Here is a 15,946-nt window from a genome sequence, read left to right as displayed (position 1 = left end):
GTTTGCAGCCAGGATAGTGTCCTGAGGTCTCTTGACAACTATTCCCACTAAGCAGCCTTGAAGAATTCATGGACCATGAGAGCCTTCCTCTGAGACCCCCAGAAGGAGCCCCGCTGAGCTTCAAGTGGGAGCTGCTCCCTCCACCAAGGTCACAGGGGCTTGCAGAGGTGAGGAGGTCAGCGCTTGAGCCCATGGCTGCAGTGTGTTTTCCTACTCTGGGAAAAGCATCTCGTAGACAGAAAGGTGAAATGTGAACTAAAAATAGAGTGGCGCTAGCCCAGGCCACTGGGGGCTGAGGCAGCAAACAGAGGCAGACACAACAGAAGGGCTGAATGAGCTGAGGACAGATGGCCCCTCGCAGCCTCTCACATCTGCTCTAAATCAGACCCTGTTTTCTGCGGCTTCCACTACGGCTCAAGGCTGACCTCCCCACCATCGGCACCTTTCTCCCTGCACTTAGGAATGCTACTGGCATCCCAAGACCATTCCAGTGGGTTCGTGCAGAAAAGAGAAGCCGGTCCCTTGCATGGCTCTTGGTTGTGGCCTTGGGGAAAATCTGTTCTTACCTGAAGAATTTAAGCAGCCCTTGCCAGAGCAGAATGTTACCATGGACAGAACTGTCCTGTGTAGTTCAAGAAAGATGGGTTCCACCACAGAAGCGCCAAATCTGCTTTTGCTGGCCCAACTGGCTTTTCCGGTAAAGAAGTCCTATTGGGTTTTCCTTCTGCTCACAAACTGTTAGTAGCAGATGGAATGCAGCTTTGACCTCTGCCAGAGGCTGGCAGCCAACCCGGGACGGGACAGGTGGCTCTTTAAAGCTTCATATTCCTCATCTGTAAAATGGGCGTGTTGCTGCCTAGGTCTGTTGTGCTGTGCACACTGCAGACCTCTTCTCCCTTCTTCCTCTGAACAGTAAAACACAATTACTAAAATTTCAAGATAATTCAGAAGGACCCAATTCATCCTTTGGATGGTTGCTTTCTGTTTTTAAAAGCCCGCTACAAACTGGTATGGATAAGCTATTGATGTCTGTTGACGCCCTAAAAAGAACTGCTTTCAGGGATGTGAGGCAAAGGCCGTGGCAGCAAATGCAGTTCCACTTAGAGTATTTCAGTTGAAGAGGTATGGGCAGGGCAAAGGGACCCCAAATGGATTTTGAGGCAGTCAGGGCCTAGCAACAGCAGGAAGTCAGGATCTCGGGTCCGCAGGGACAAGGAAGGAAATCCTATTACTGATAGCTGGTGAGGAGGGCCTCCCAGGCAGGAGTTGAAGTCCACAGCCAAGAACCGAGGCAATGAAACAGGGAGGGAGGGGAAGAAACGCCCCAACCTCATTCTCCGCCATCCTCCTATCTCCCACTGGTGCCTCCCATCTGCCAAGCCCAACCAGAGGCCAGAGGGCAAGGAGAGCCTGAGGGATGTGAAGGGGTCCAAACCAGGGGGCATTGAGCAGGGCAGAGGAGAGTGGAAGTGAGGCCTGGAGGGCGAATAGAGACCAACAAGCCTCATGCACTTTCCCAGTACAGGTTATGAGCAATTGCTTTGCAGATCACCAGTCCTCTTTATCCATTCATTCCTACCTTCAGAAAGCATTTACTGAGCATCCTCTGTGTTCTAGACTCAGAGATAAATTTAGAATGCAAAGATGAATGAGATAACACTGCCTTGCCCTTGAGGAGCTCAGGTCCTATTGGGGTGACCGAACAGTAACATTCAGTGTCCACACTGCACTCAACTAGATAACTCAGTCTTTTTTTTTAAATGCCCATGTCAATTTAATTCTACTTTTGTAGTTACAAAGAGTTTTACATATTCTTGTCAGAACCGATTCTTTCTTAGTTCAGATCACGTTCTGTACATCACTAAGAAAAATCAAAATCATTTAACATCATGTTCCAGACTGAATTTTGAGATATTTCAGTGATCTCTGAGAAACAGCTTATTCAAAAACATTGCCAGAGACTTCAACTGCGCACCGTGAGGGACTGGAAAAGCTCCTTCTCTGTGACTCTTTTTTTTTTTTTTAATTGTATTGAAGTATAGTTGATTTACAATGTTGTGTTAATTTCTTCTGTACAGAAAGTGACTCAGATTTATATATATATGTATATACACATATATATATATATGTGTGTGTATATATATATATATATATATATATATATATATATATATATATATATTCTTTCTCATATTCTTTTCCATTATGGTTTGTCACAGGATATTGACTATAATTTCCTGTGCTATACAGTAGGACCTTGTTTATCCATCCTGTATATAATAGTTTGCCTCTGCTAATCCTAAACTCCCATTCCTTCCCTCCCCTACCTCCCTTCCCCCTTGGCAACCACAGGTCTGTTCTCTATGTCTGTGAGTCTGTTTCTGTTTCATAGATAAGTTCATTTGTGTCATATTTTAGATTCCACATATAAGTGATATCATATGGTATTTGTCTTTCTCTTTCTGACTTAATTCACTTAGCATGATAATCTCTATGTCCATCCATGTTGCTGCAAATGGCATTGTTTCATTCTTTTGATGGCTGAGTAATATTCCATTGTATATATATATATACCACATCTTCTTTATCCATTCATCTGTCAGTGGACATTTAGGTTGCTTCCATATCTTGGCTATTGTAAATAGTGCTGCTATGAACATATGGGTACATGTATATAACTCAGTCTTTAAGGTAGGCACCAAGCATTAGACTATTAGATGACTCTCCTAAAAGCCTCAGCTTCAGTAAACAGTGAGCAGGGATTCAAACTATTGGACCTTCCAAGCTAGTGGTTGTAACCATCACTCTATAGCATGGGAAAGGCCATGTGTGCAGGTGGCACAGGCTGCCCGGGGAGGCCACACAATCCAAATCCCATCAGCTCATCAGTGACCAGGACTTCAGAGTCTAATCTGTACACCTGGTTAAACTCTACATCATCGGAATAAAAATTGTATGTTCCCTACTTCAAGCCACACTGATCTTCAACGCTGACCAGATGTTAGGACTTACTTGTTAGCCTAGTGACCACAGAATAATTCTGAATTCTCTAATACTCCTGGCCCCCAGCATTTGGATAAGGGATTGTGGACTGAGGTGAAGGTCAGCAAACCTAGGAATTGTCAGATCCTGCCCTGCCTTTCACTCCTCTTCCTCTCTGAGCTTCCAACCAGATGGAAAACAACAAAACTGCTTTATGAGTACCTAGGTGACATCTAGATAGCCCCCTAACGTAGACTCTTTGAAGAAAGTTGAATTAAAACTTGAGCTAAGGCTCAAGGTCCTTCCTTGGGTTCCCATTCTCTGTCCTCTGACTCTAAGGCGAATGGGCTGCAGAATGGATCCCGGGCCTGCCTTATCTACCAAGTTATACAGTCAGCAGAGGAGGAAGAAGAGGAGAACTGGCTTAGGCCCACCAGGGAATGCAAGTGGGCGTAGGACGTGAGAGCAAGACCTCGGATGTGGGGGAGCATGGTACAGGGTACCCACCTTCAAGCTCACCAGCCCCACCCACTAGTCACTCAAGACCCAGAGGGAACGCAGGTCTCAGACAAATCAGATTAACACGCTTCCAGGAGAAGATAGAGTTAGTACAGGGAATGGGCACAGGGATGAAATCTTGGTGACATGGAGTACAAGTTCCCTCTTTAACGCTCCCCTCCAGGGGCACCTTGCTTTGGGAATTGTGCTGTTTTTAAAGGCACACATTCAATTTATTTGGCAGAAAATAAATTAATTAGGGGAAAAGAAAAACCACATTCCATGTTAGACTAAACCTTATTCCAAGTCACCAAAGGTGATGGCTATCTTCTCCATATAAAAATATAAATGCCTTACCTCCAAGTGGACCTTTACAGTTTACTTTTAATGATCTTTTATTATGGTAAGGACACTTAACATGAGCTCTGTCCTCTTAACAAAATTATAAGTGTACAATACAGTATTGTTAGCTCTAGGTACAGTGTTGCAAGCTGATCTCTAGGACTTACTCACCTTGCTTAAGTGAAACTTTATGCCAGTTGATTAAACCCCTCATTTCCCCCTCTTGTTATTCCTCACTTTGATTCTATGAATTTGACTACTTTAGATACCTCCTGATAAGCAGAATCATGGTGTTTGTCCTTCTGTGATTGGCTTATTTCACTTAGTAGAATGTCTTCAAACTCCATCCATGTAGTTGCAAATGGCAGGATTTCCTTCTTTGTTATTAAAAGCACTTCCAGGGAGGTGACTTCCCACCATACCTCTCCCCACCTGCTGTGAGAGGGGCAAGGGATTTCAGGGTTCAACACCAGTGGGGAAAGCAAAGACCTGATTTCCAGGCCCTCGTCGCTGCTAACCAGATGGCTGACTTTTGATCACTCTTTATGGTCTCTGAGCGTCAGTTTCTTCTGTAAAGTTAAGCGATTGTGTTAAACACCACTAAGGTCTCTTCCGCCTTTGAGTGGTTACAGTTCTGTGTGGATTAGATAATGCATCGAACATGTGTCTAAGGGTACGTGCCTATAGACATCCACACACAAATGTTTACCTAAATATGTTTCCTCCCCACCTCTCCCCCACCCCGAGGCCCTTGCCATATGGGGGGAAAAGTTGGTTTAATGGTAGTTCCAACACTGAATTTCATAAGAATAAAAGTATTATTTTCAACATCTTCCTCTAGTATGCTTTTCTGTTTCCCTTTTTTTTCTTAGAAAATGCCATAATATAAATGTTAAGATCATTATAGAAAAGGAATCCTTCCTGATGAGCTTGGGATCCTATAGTAATTATATTAAACCAGGCCTTTTATTGCTGGTTAATGAAATTCTTTTAAAATTGAACCAGCTTCAAGTAAACTGATTTGCATTGATTTGGTGATGTATAGAGCTCAAGCCACTCTATGTATAAGCAAATTAAAAGCCTTAAGCCCTACAGCCAAGCTGCACAGTCCCTGGCTGAAAAATTGATCCCATGGTATCCTCCAGGGGCACCTTGCTCTCGGGTTGGTGCTACTTAAAGGGACACAGTCAATTTCTTTGGCAGAAAATAAATTAATTAGGAGAAAAGAAAAATCATGTTCGGTCCTGGATTAAACCATTTTCCAAGTTACCAAAGACATTACAATTATCTTTGTAATGAAAAAGTCATCCTGGATGCCTCCTAAGTCCACCTCACACACTCTTAAATGACAACATGGGTGAAACTTTGTGTTCCTCCCAAGCTGCTCTCCCTGAGCATCCTGCACGGTCCTGGTGCTCTGGGTCCTCCAGGAGGCTGGTCCTCCCATCCATCCTACTGCCACACCACAGCCTGGTACTCTCCTCTCCATCACTCCCAACAGGGTCTCTCCTCCTGCTGAAAAGGATGGAGGGAGGACCACACAGAGTGCCTCACATACACCAGGTCCAGGAACCAGGGGTATTTGGCAAACATTAAATGTCTCTGTCCCAGCCCCTTTCTCTCCTTCCGACTCTGCCAGGCAAAGCAAAGTTTTATGTTGACCTCTGTGTTTAAAAAAAAACCTTCATCTCCTCCCTACAAATGTCCAGAGGGCTACCTTGCTTGGGTTTATACCCAGCCAACTTTCTTTTGGCTTTAAACCTATTGCCATATACCCATATGGTCAGTATTAAAATATTAAAATCACTATTTGATTATTGATTTTGTTTATTTATTTTTTTATATATTTTTATTTATTTTTATTTTTGGCTGCGTTGGGTCTTCGTTGCTGTGCGTGGGCTTTCTCTAGTTGCGGGGAGAGGAGGCTACTCTTAGTTGCGGTGCGCGGGCTTCTCATTGCGGTGGCTTCTCTTGTTGTGGAGCTCGGGCTCTAGGCATGTGGGCTTCAGTAGTTGTGGCATGTGAGCTCAGTAGTTCTGGCTCGTGGGCTCTAGAGCACAGGCTCAGTAGTTGTGGCACACGGGCTTAGTTGCTCCGCGGCATGTGGGATCTTCCCGGACCGGGGCTCGAACCCATGTCCCCTGCGTTAGCAGGTGGATTCTTAACCACTGTACCACCAGGGAAGCCTCTTGATTATTGATTTTATGGTATAGTATTATGATATATATGCATTATGATAGTATTATTATAGATTTGATTTGTATTAAAATCAACACTGAATGAATACTGTTCAACTACTACTATAAAAACTTAGGTGTACCACACTTCTAGAAAATGTCCGTGCCAGTCATAAATTATTACACTGTACATGGTTAAGGTTCAGAATAGAATTATAGAATAGGACCTGAAATTAAACTAGATAAACCCTGTACTAATAAATTAATCCATTCAGTCCCCTTTTCAACATTTCTACTTGACAAGGAATTCACTAACTCACATGGCAAAGATGGAATATTAGACTCTTAAAGAAACTTTTTAGGACAAACAAACTCATTTTTGGATGACGTGAGGTTAAAATGGCTTTCCCAGGCCTCGCAGAGGCAGAGAGAGCCAGAGGCAGGCTGGGCCACCACCTCCGACATCCAGGCCTGTGCTGTTCCTCTTCAGTGTGTTGTGTCGCAAACCCTGTCATCAGAGGACACTTAATGGAAGAGGACAATGTCCATTGTACATGCAAGGAGTTCCCCTGAATTCCCCTCTTTTAACTTAAAGAGTCAAGTAGTTTTATTTTCTATTCCATAATACACCCATTTTCTTTTAATATGAAAATATATAGAATTAATTGCTGATCTAAGAAGAGCTGTGTGTTTATTCTGTGGTTGCTGGTGCCTGTGGCCCACCACTATGCACCTCCAGTAGTACCTATGACCTATGTTGAGAAGTAAAAGTTTATCTAAGAATTAAAACATTCCTTAGATTAATTCAACAAATATCAATATTATTTTATGTACTTAATAAATATTTCTTGAGTGCCTCCTGTTTGCCAGCTGCTGAACTGAGCACTTAATATATAGTATCTCATTCAATCTTCATAATAATCCTGTGAGGTAGATATCATTTTCCCCATTTACAGATAAGGAAACAGGTTCAGAGAAGTTAAGCAAGTTGCCCGAGTTCACACAGCTAGTGAGTGGCAGGCTGGAATTTGAATCCCGGTCTGGACATGTAATCCCTGTCTGAGCCCAGACTCATTTGTTTTCAAGTGATACAAACCCAGGAAACTCAACTCATGTAACTGGGGAAGTTCATTGGTAAAACTGGCCTAGTGACACATTTCCATATTTTGGTTCAGCTTCTCATTGAGTACTTACTAATCTCTCCTACAACAGATAGCTCCTCCATATGGTGGAAGTAATAGGGAAAGGAGCATGGCTGCAGGTAGCTTGAGCTTATATCAAATCATCTCAGCAGCCCATGGAAACTGAGAGCCTTAGAAACCCACCAAAGGGCTCTGATAGGCCTGGATGGGGTCAGTGCCATCTCAGGACCAATCACGGGCCCAGAGGATGGGATAACAGTTGGCCTGACTGGGCCATGTCCCCACCCCCATGACTAGAATGAGGGTGGGTGGAGGTGGTTGCAGTAATTAGCAGCTCCGTGCATCGCAGGACAATGCAGCCAGTCCAAACGAAAGGACTCTTGGCCAACAAAATACAATAGATGTCCTCTCCAACCACCCTGAGACAACTAGTAAGATGATCTAAAACACTCATAATAAAAATCAATCTATTGGTCTTTAGTGCTCTGTCATTGCCCTGTGGTAGAAGCAGGAAAGATGATTTAGCATATGCCCATACCCCCAATTTTACAATCACAGTTTTGAGGGATTCCCCATTCAGCCTGAGCGGAAGGGCAGGGAGGAAGGCAGGCTTCCCGTGGTTAGCACAGCCAGCAGAGACCAGTCCTTTACCTAACAGTGCTAACTGCCGAAATGCCTGAACCAATTCTCTTTGCAGAAAATCGGAAAGAAAGATTGCTCCATCCCCATAATCTCTCCCAAAGAGTGTTACCACTCAGGTGCCTGCCCCTCCCTTTGGCGCCCTCATGCTCCAGCTGTCCCCTTCTGGGGCTGCTCAACCCAAATCCTGGAAGTGCAGACAAAATGCAGGTAGCCGTTGGCACCACTGAGGACTGGGTTTCCAGACCAAACTCTACACTTGCCAATAAGTATTTACATTACGGGGGCAAAGCACAAAGCCCTGGGCCTGGTCAGGGCTGAGCGGCTGAGAAAGGGCCTTAATGAGCCCTGAGAAGCCTGCCTTCCCAGCAGAACAAGTGCTCAAGGTTAATGTCTTCAGAATTCAGGGAGAATACCTTGTTTTGACTGAAAGATCAAAGCAAGGGGCGTTTTTGATCAGAATTGCCTGGACAAATATTTTAGCCTCCAATTTATTCTGATTATGCAGAACAGGCCTGAGAGGGTCACAGCCAGTTAGAGAGATGGTCACTCAGCCCAGCCAGGCTGGAGGGAAGACAACTCTTGTTTGAGAGTCCTGAGATTGGAGAACATTCTACTGGTTCAGGCTGAGGGAAGTCACAGAGGCGGGCGAAACCCTCCCAGCTCCACTTGCTGAACTTGTAGCGCTCCAGTGAAGACAGGTTCAAACTGGAAGGGGCCTCAGAGACCTCCCCCACCTTGGTTTGGGGCCGTGTTCCAGTAGCTTGCCACACAGCCAGCTAACAGCCAAGTTGGGAGGAGCATCAAGCCACCCTCTCCTAACCCCACCACCTGCACTGCTCCCCATGCTCCCTGCTGAAAATGTTGGCAGTAAAACATGAACTCGACCACAAACTGTAAACCCTGGGGAAACATCCACAAGAAGCCCCTGAGAAGCTGGGGTGAGACCATTCGTAGTCACAGCTGCTGCTCCAAGGGGCTGTGAAGGGGCCTTGAGGACCCCAGGGAGGAAGGGCAGCCTTGGAGTTGCAAACACACCAGGAACAATCCCCACCCCACCCCCGAGAGAGGCAGATGTCGTTTTCGAGAGCAGGCTCCGGATAGCAAGCTGAAGCTGCACTGTCGGAGATGTGCATGGGGCCCAATCCTAGGGCCACTGTAGGAGGACTTTGCTGTAATTACAGATGTTTGATGAGCACTTCTCTGTAGCAGGCACAGTGCTTTTACATAAGTTCATCTATTGAATTCTTGTAATAAACCTGCAATGCTGTCTCCATTTTATAATAATGAACCTGAGGCTCAGAGGGGTACAATATTTTGTACAAGGCAAACTAGCCACTACATAACAGATGCAGGATTAGAACACAGACTGGTCTTCAAAGCCTTTTCAGAATCAAGCAGCTATCCTGACTTTCATGCATGAACTGTACCTTGGATTAGCAAAATAGTTGGTGTGTTTTGGAAGATTCCAGGTAATAAGTGAAAGAGGAATGATAAATTTAGAATATCACCACTCTGCAACCACTAATGCAGAAATAGTTCTAGGTAATAATCATCAACGACTGAGAAATTCATTAGGTAAAAAACCCAAGGGGGAATTATATCCCTAAGCCAGACCCCAATGTGATACAGCAGGAAGGTGTATACACAACCTGTTGTCAAAAAAAACAGGCCTGAATCTGACCAAGCCACTAAATCTACCATCAGCCTGTGGGGAAAAAACAGGGGATAGAGGAACAAGTTAAACTACACCATGGACTTGTAAATGGGAAAGTCCAAACTATGTGAAATTCTTCAGTTCAAAATGACCTGGTTTCTTACACAAATGAATGGCTAGAGAGGAAAAAAAAGAGGAAGGGGGGACTTATGGACTAAAAGAAGCTTAAGAAACATAGTAACCAAATGAAATGTGTGAACCTTGATTAGATCCCAATTCAAACAAACCAACTCTATAAAAGCATTTTTTAAACAACGGGAGAATTTAAATACTGACTGGATATTCAATGATACCAGGTATATTAGTTTTCTATCACTGCCGTAACAAATTACCACAAATTTAGCAGCTTAAACCAGCTACGATTTGTTATCTCACAATTCTCTAGGTCAAAATCCAGGTACACCATGGCTGGGCTGGCTGTCTTAGAGTCTCACAAGGCCAAAATCAAGGCATCAGCAGAGCCTTTATGGAGGCTCTGGGGAAGAGTCTGGTTTCAAGCTATGCAGCTTGTTGACTGAATCAGGTTTCTTGTGCTGTAGGACTAAGATCTCCATTTCCTGTTAGCCATTAACCAGAAGCCATCCTTAGCTCTCAGAGACCTCTCTCTGGTCCTTGCTCATGGTCCCTCCATCTCAGAGCCAGCAACACTGGTCAAACTCTTTCCACACTCAGAATCTCTTCAAATTTCCCTTCTGTTCATCTTTCTTCTGCCTTCCTCCTCCTCTTCCAGCTGGAGACAGCTGTCTGCTTTTAAGGGCTCACATGATCAGGTTGGGCCCACCCAAATAATCCAGAAAAATCTCCCTATGTTTAGGCTCCTAACCTTAATTACATCTGCAAAGCCCCTTTTGCTGTGTATTCAGTTTCCCAGGATTAGGCTGTGGACATCTTGCAGGGAGTGGGGTGGGAGTGAGGGAGGCATTATTCTGCCTACCACACCAAGGAATTAGGGATTTTTCAGGAGTGGTAATGCTGTTGTGATTATGATTTAAAGTAAAATAGTCCTTATCTTTTAGATTGCATTGAGAAACATTTATAGATGAAATTATGTAATAACTGATATTTTCTCAAAATAATCCAAGGGGCTAGGGAAAGTGGAGGAGGGTGTAGGTGAAGCAGGATTAGCCCTGTTATCATCATTGCTAAACTTGAGCGTTAGGCTCATGAAGATACATTCTTTTATCCATTCTGTTTTTGAATATGTATGAAATTTTCTATAACTTATAAAAAAGGTGGGGGAGACTTTTCCACCACACCAACAATCCTCAAAAATCAGTGGAATCACTAGAACGCTTATTAAATATGCATATTCCTGAGTCCCATCCTGCAGATCCTGGTTCAGTAGCTTTGGAATGGGCTCCAGGGGGTTCTAATACGAACGGCATTGACGACACTTCAAGAAGCACTGTGCTATTATGGGAAGTTTAATAAGAAAGTGGTAAAATATAGAAGGCCAAAAAATGTTAGAGAAGATCAAAGGATAGACAGATTGGGTCAGTTGGAGAAAACAGGGGAGGCTCCGTGAGAAAAGGTGTATGATACCTGAGATAAGGTTGTCCAAGGATAGATAGAATTTTAATAGCAAGAGATTTGGGATTTTCTTGCAAACCATACAGTCAGGAAAAGGTAGGGCATAGCTGAGAGATCCCAGCTTGCCGAGCTTGGTTGAGAAATAAGGTCAGTGAAGGAGAGGTGTAAAGTGACGAAACAGAAGGTGGGCGTATTGCGGTGTGGAGTCCTGAATGCTAGGGTTTGTATGTAAACCAGCAAGCAAGGGAACCTGTTGATCGATGGTGTTTACAGAGGAGAATGATGTGTTTAGAGTTATACATTCCAACCCAAAACCCCATTTCAGAATAAACCCCATTTACCATTTTTTTCTAACCTTGGTCAGAAAATACTAGAAGACTTGAATGTGCTGTGCCTAAACCCATGTTTGCCAAAACTAAGACTGCCACTCAGAAAGCCACGCCCTTCTTTTTCTACTGGGGGCCTGTTGTGCAGTGGGGATGATGGAGCTTCAAATGGATCCTTTCTCCTTTCTGCTTTTACAACACACTATGCACATTTATGTGCTTGCCTCAAAAGAGAAATAACCAAAGCGGCAAATGTATAACATCATCAGAGCTGTTATTTTAAATCCTAGCCAAATAAACTTGTTATTTTTCTAAGTATTGACTAAGCATGGTGAGATTCAGGCCACTGTTTGGAAAGGTGAAACCAACTTCACATTTTTCTTTGTATATTTTGAAATTCCTAAGGAGTAGACAATGAAGTCGAGGAGGTTGGATCTGTGTTATCCCTCTGGCAAATGGAGAATGTAAATTGTTACTCTTCGTCCTCTTCTAAAAGTGCCTCTCATATGTCCAAGGAGAATCTTAAAGGCCCAGAATATTTCCCATTTTTGCCCCTGTGAACCCAGAGTTCAGTGTTAAACAGTTATGTTTGTTACAAGTAAATACAAGGGGGCAGTGGATAAACACACACACACTCAATTTTATCCAAAATGGAAAGGACCACACGTTTTCCGCTGTATTTTATTGCATCTAAAACACTACTAATTATAGGACACATCATTAAACTATGACATGCTATCGGTTATAAAATACATCTTAATTTCAAAGATATTAAAATGTCAATCAATGAATAATAATATTTTGTTTAACTTCTCCTCTAGAACAGAGCTCAAATTACACATTCTATAAATATTGTTAGTCATCAGAGGCATAAATGTCCCTAGCCCCAAATCTGTCATATACCAAGTGATTACTAAATGTTTGTTGAATACAAACGCAGGTGTCTGTGCTACACATAATTAATGCCATGCACCGTGCAGGATGCAAAGACAGAATAAACATTTAATTAGCAAGATACATCTTTATTGAGATCCTACCATGAAGACTTTCAGTCAGTCATCCCACATTACATAACAAGGTGGTTCCCACATTTAGCGTGCGTCAGAATCATCTGGAGGGTGATTAAAACACCATCACTGGGCCCCACTCCCAGAGTTTCTGATTCAGTATGTCCGGAGTAGGGTCTGAGAATTTGCATTTCTAAGTTCCCAGGTGACTCTGACCCTGCTGTTTTCAGGTACCACACTTCGAGACCCACTGATGTCAAGCATGGTCTCTGCCCCCAAGGAGCTCCTAGTCTATTTGAAGAAATAAAGAAGAGCTCACACAAAGCTCTAGCAAACGGCAAAGAACTCTAATTATATGTGAGGAATGTGACTCAGAGGAGGAGAGAGAAGAGTGAAGCCCAAGCAACCAGGGTTGATCCATGTCACTGATAAGATCACACGGGGATCTTGAAGGCCAAGCAGATTTTGTCTAGAAGACAGCAAAGCTGATACTGAGCAGCGCCCTTTGTGCGTGGCTGACGTCAGTTCTGAATGGTCTATACCCGACCCTGCCATGGTGGTGTCTATTATGATTGGTCAGTGCCCACACGCATCAAATGATTTGTGGCGATGGAGAGGTGTGACAAGGAAGTTCAAGTAAAGGAAAGAAACCCAGAGGAGAGAAAGAGGGTTCTGGTTGGCAGGAAAACCAGCCTGATTGTGCAGAACACAGCACTGGGGAGAAGTGAAAAAGAGGCTGAGAGGTGAGGACGGGGTACAGCTGGGAAAGGGGCCTATGAAAGCAGCCTGGAGAGAGGGGTTCAGGTCAGGGTAGGGCATATTCCAGGTGTGAAGGATGAATGCCTGGAGCAGGGTCAAGGCAGTAAGAGGAGAGAAGTAGGGACAGACAAAACTAAGATTTAAAGGAGAAATCAGCAGAGCTTAGTACATGGTTGGGCACAGGTTAAAATAAGGCAACTGCTAAAGATGAGAACGAATGACTTCAAAAATGAGAGGGACTTCAGGAAAAAAATAAAGACACTGAGAGAAGGAAAAGGTTCATGGAGAATGAGGATATGTATGGTTTGAGACAGTGTGCATTTGATTGCTGACCGGCAAGTGGGATTTTGTCAAAGCTTCTGAAATATGCTATAGAGCTCAGAGGGAGGACAGAATTCAACGCACAGACATAGGAAGTCATCAGTCTAGAGGTGTGAGTTGAAACCAAGGAGGTATGAGGGGTTTGAGCGAGGAAACTCAGGAGAAAACTGAAGTTTGAGAAGTACCCAAAGTGAAGCTAGGAAAAGCTGTCTGTTGAGTTCAACCGCATTTACAGAATATAAACTTCATGCCGGACCAGATGTGTAATGGAACAGAGAAGCTGATGTGGTACATTCAGAAGACAGGTGACTAGATGGCATTCAGAATGTAAAAGGATTCAAGATGATGGGCTGCACACAAAGCCAGAAAGGACACAGAAGAGCCTCCTAACCTACAGTGTGTGTGCTGTAATGGGGGTGAGGGATGGATGGATTCCTGGAGGAGGTGATGCCTCCACTGAGAACGGAAGGATGAGCAGGAGTTGGCAGGTGAAGAACAGTGAGAGGGTGGTATTTTATTCAGAGAGAGCTAATTTTCAAAGGAAATAGAAACAGATTGGTTTGGTTTTAAAGGAAGGTATTTGATACTCTTGTCGTCGCCATCCATATTTTTTTTTAATAAACAAGCTTAGAAAGAAAACCAGGAGAACGTAACATTAGTGGTCAAGGGAGAGTAGAGTTTCATAAAGCAAGAATTGGCAAGCCCAGGTGCTGCTAGTCCTGAAGGAGAAGATGCATCTGGGAAAGCAGGTGGGTTGTGCCGTGAAGAAATCAACGGCACCTTTAGGCAAAAGCCATCATCAGGGATAAAAGTGGCTATTACGTAATGATCAAAGGAACAATTCTGCTAGAAAAAGGTAACGATCTTGAACTGTATGGTTGTAATAACGTAGTCTCGGGTCATACAAAGCAAAAATTGACAACTACAGAAAGAAAATGTCAAATCCACTACATTGGTAAAAGATTTTAGGACAGTTATCACAGAAACAAGTAGAATAAGCAGACCAAAAAAATCAGCAAATAAATAGAAGATTTGAACATGTTAATGAACAATTTGTATATATATTAACTATGCCCAACCTTTAGAGAGTATACGTTATTGTCAAGTATGCATAAAACATACATAGCATGTACCAGGCATAAGGCAAGGCTCTTAAGGAATTTACAGTCTGATAGAGAGAGATAAGCACGTGATGGTCACCCAGCTTTATGATCTGTTCTCTGGTGAAACTTCAGGAGCAAAAAACTAAATTAAATGAGACTGATTCCCTTGCTCACATTGTGTCGTAGAAAGACCTCCCTGACCACATTCTGGCCAGCTCTGCTTCCTCCCCTGGGTCACCTCCAGCCAAGGATAGGTAGCTGTCCCAAGGTCAAATCCTGAACACAGGCTGCCTCTGGGGAGAGCCCCTGTGTGACTCCAGATGCTGGGCATATGGAGCAAACCAGACCAAGTAAGCAAGAAATTTACCAACCCCATGAAGAAGAGCAAAAGGCTCCTGCCCGCGCCTCAGAGAGGAGGACGATGAAAGAGCACCTAAGCACAGTTCCAAACTTTGTACTTCCTGATTTAAAACATCTTTTTCCTTTTTTAAAATGGAGCCTGGAAATGTTTCTCTTTCCTGACTTGACTTTGTGCAGCAAGTCGGCTGACCACAGGTCGAGAGGGAAGTGTTTCCCAAACTTTTCAAATCACTTTTGCATGGTGCTTCTGCTAACATCTTCGGGAGCTGCTTTCCTACAAAACAGTCTGGGAAATGGCAGCCTGGAGAAAAGTGTTTCCCAAACCACTTCCTTTCAGCTTTCTGCAAGCACACATTGTAACAACGGCCCCATCACAAATACTGGAACCAAAAGTTTCCCCAGCAGACCCCTCTGTGAGCCTCCTCAGCACTGCCGCACTAGGGCCAGTTTACCTGGATTCTCTCTGTCAACAGGTTCAACACTCAAGAAGGAGGCCTCTGGGGCTGGGGCTGCACCCTTCGGTGGGGCTGTTCATTTTCCTTCCCCCAGTAAAGCTGACCTTGGTTTTGTCACTTCACAAGCTAAATGGTTGGATGCTGTTGTATTATTGTCACCATCCACATTTTTTTCCTTAGAGAAAAGGCTAAAAATAAATGAGTCTTAATCCAATGACGGGGATCTAATACCTGTGAGCATTTCTGCTTTTAAGAACTTGCTGGTGACGTGTGCGTGGCCATGTCACTCAACATCATCGTCCCTGATCCATCAGCATGTCCCCTTGTCGCCATGGCGGCAGAGCAGAACAAGGCACTGTCACTTAGGTGGCTCCCAAAACCACCCAGAAGCCTGTTGTGTAGCCCTGATGAAAATGCATTTCACCATACTCTTTGTCAACACAGTCCTGAGGCTGGTGTTCAGCTTTCCTTTGGAAACCAGGCCAGGAAAGGGACCTCAGACTCGCCCCTTGATGTCCAAGCCGATGAGAAGTGCTAATTCATGACAGTGACACTGACCAGTGGTGACTGAGGAGATGGTGACTGGGT

This window comes from Balaenoptera musculus, chromosome 9 (genome assembly GCF_009873245.2).
Source record: "Balaenoptera musculus isolate JJ_BM4_2016_0621 chromosome 9, mBalMus1.pri.v3, whole genome shotgun sequence".
In the NCBI taxonomy this organism is placed as follows: Eukaryota; Metazoa; Chordata; class Mammalia; order Artiodactyla; family Balaenopteridae; genus Balaenoptera; species Balaenoptera musculus.
This window is presented reverse-complemented; position numbering follows the sequence as displayed.